The sequence below is a fragment of the Tamandua tetradactyla genome, chromosome 6 (genome assembly GCF_023851605.1).
Source record: "Tamandua tetradactyla isolate mTamTet1 chromosome 6, mTamTet1.pri, whole genome shotgun sequence".
Taxonomy (NCBI): Eukaryota; Metazoa; Chordata; class Mammalia; order Pilosa; family Myrmecophagidae; genus Tamandua; species Tamandua tetradactyla.
In genome coordinates, this window is record NC_135332.1 from 94,594,895 (window position 1) to 94,597,512 (window position 2,618).

Consider the following 2,618-nt stretch of genomic DNA (forward strand, 5'->3'; position numbering starts at 1 on the left):
CGCAATTTTTACTGTCCAACAGTGCTTTTCCCCACTGATGCCAAATGCTAGCTGGGCAGGTTTCCCAGAGCACAGATAAGGATTCATTGCTTAAGTCCCCAAGGCTCACAACTCTGAGAAGGAGACACTACTTTCGATTTTATAGGTATTTTGAGACTCGAAAGTGTTTAAATGTCTTTCAGAAGCTTTTGACCCAAAGAGATGGCAGAACACAGATTTAAACCAGGAATCTCTGAATCCAGAGTCACTGTCAGTTCCAGCAAAAACTTGCAAACTCTACCTACATGGAATTCTTATTTTTTAAAAAAATATTAGGTATTTTACAGTTTGATATTCCAGATAAGTATAAGAAATGCAAATTTCTAGTGAAATGAAAACATTGATATTCCCGGTTTTACCAAAAAGGACCTAATGCTGACAATTGACTATAACATTCACAAACCATTTTAAACTACTCTGAAAGCTTTCATATTAATATACTTAAGCTGCTAGTAAACATGCTTATTCTTCTATATTTCAACTGCCTGATGATATATTTATTTAATCAAAGATATACATATTTTAACAGAGAAACAGTGGTGAGCATGGGGAACAATTAGAGCTCATTTGTAGCAATTTTTACACTTGTAACTTTAAAGAAAGTTTGAGACTCATGTGTAGAGAAAATGATACAGATACTTTACTAAAAGCCATAAGTGCTGCAGTGAAAAAAACTCAACTTAAATTCCGGTGATAAATTTAGCACTCTTTGTTCTGGTTTTTTTTCTTCACTATTTGTTCTTTTAACAAAAAAATAATTTCCATTTTCATTTTCACTATTTTCCTTTGCCTAAGAAACTCCATGGCATAGTCCAGTTTATTTTACAACTTTATGTCAGAATCCATAGCCTTGTCATTTGAACACAAGAGCTTTGATTAGCATAGAAAATAAATGAATTCATTCATTCTTGCCTACCTCTCTTAATTGAGATACTAACCAGGAGGCAGGAACACAGACCTTTACAGAGGAAAGTGGATAGAGAAGAGCACAAAAGGGGAGATTTCAAACTCTGGAGAATTCCTCCCTGCGTGTTAAACTTCCCCTGCAATGCAATTCCTCAAGGCTCTGCAATCCCGCCACCAAGGAATCAAATCCCACGTGTATAAAAGGACCTATAAAACGTTGATCTCTTCAAGAAACATTTAAATCCAGGCCACATTTCTTTGCTTACTTTTTCAGTTTTTATCCAATCTCTGAATCTTTAATTTCAGTTTGAATACCCTCAAAGTTCTGGACAGAAGTCAAATTACAGGAAACTCTGAAGTGAGACACATGGGGAATGCCATGGCCTCTACCTCTTTGAATACAGAAACAGTGGTGGAGATGAGCTTTTCAGTCAAGCTCATCTAAGCAATGGTGGCTAAGCAATCGTGAGGTGCCCTTCAGCCAGAGCTATGCCAAGTACTCCAGGAAGGAGCCATGATCCCACCTTCTGCCACTGTGATGGATGGTGAAAAAAAAGCTTTGGGGAGGGACAGGTGGTCTTGAGGAATTTCTCCCAAGGTGTTGCTCAATCCATCGAGAATGTTATTGATTAGCGCGTGAATACATTGAAAGACTGCAATTGCCAAGGAGTTAATGAGGACTGGATTCACATTTGGGCAGTACCAGGGTAGCCCACAAGCATCCTCATTCTGGGGGCCCTGGGGACCTTGGGCAGCCCATGGCTGCAGGTGGTGTGCTGCAGTTCAGCGCCCACGATCTTTCTGGCAATGTGAGTGTCTCTGTTTCAGTGTGGGTTCAGGAGTGACAGTGCCACAGTCACCTGATGTGTTTGCAGAACCACAAGGTGTGCAAAGCTGTGAGGGTGGGAGGCTCGCTGGCCCTGTGGTCCCAAGCCAGGAAGCAGGGTGTGTGGCCCCAGAGATCACCTCCTGTGCACTAAGGGTGGGGAGCTTCAGTGAAGTGCGCAGGAGCTTTCTGGAACTGGAGTAAGGCATCCTTTCCTGAGGAGTCTGTGGTGCCAGGGAGGTCTCAGAAAGCTTGGGAATTCCACTGGGAGTTCCGGTAAACATGGGAGGCATTGATGGAAGCCGTGAGCTTGTTGATCTGTTCTCGTGCACAGACCAAATTCATCACCAAGGTGGTCATGCCACCACCACACATGGAGCTAGAGCGAGCAAAGACCATGCACGGCCAGCAGGTCCCTCTGGAGTCAGTCCAGGGGATGAGGTTGGTGAAGCACGCAGGGACGTTGGTGGGCACAGAACTGCACAGCCGTGCATATGAGAGACCAGAAATGCTCAAGACAGGGATGGTGTGGTCCAAATTGAAGTCCCAAAACTGCTCTCTGTGGAGACCAGCCTGGGTGGTGGAAGGGTACGCTGGCTGGAAAAGGGGTACAATCAAGCCCCATGGGCAATGGAGCCCATTCTGGCTAGTGGGTTTCAGGAGGTGCAAAAGGCAGCCAGCAAAGTGCCCCAGGTGGAATGCAGCAGGCTGATACCCATCCCACTGTGGGTTCGGTACTTTTGATGCAAGCATATATCAGAGCAACTGGGCGTATGCAGTACATCCAGACAAGATGATGAGGCCGAGGTAGTGTGGGAAAACCAGATTGCCTTAGTGGACTTCTGAA

At 44.3% G+C, this 2,618-nt stretch overlaps 1 pseudogene; it reads right to left on the reverse strand.

Annotated features, from left to right (window-relative positions):
* Positions 1-1,207: 1,207 nt before the first annotated feature.
* Positions 1,208-2,170, reverse strand: LOC143686753 (putative oxidoreductase PXDNL; annotated as a pseudogene).
* Between the last annotated feature and the right edge of the window lie 448 nt (positions 2,171-2,618).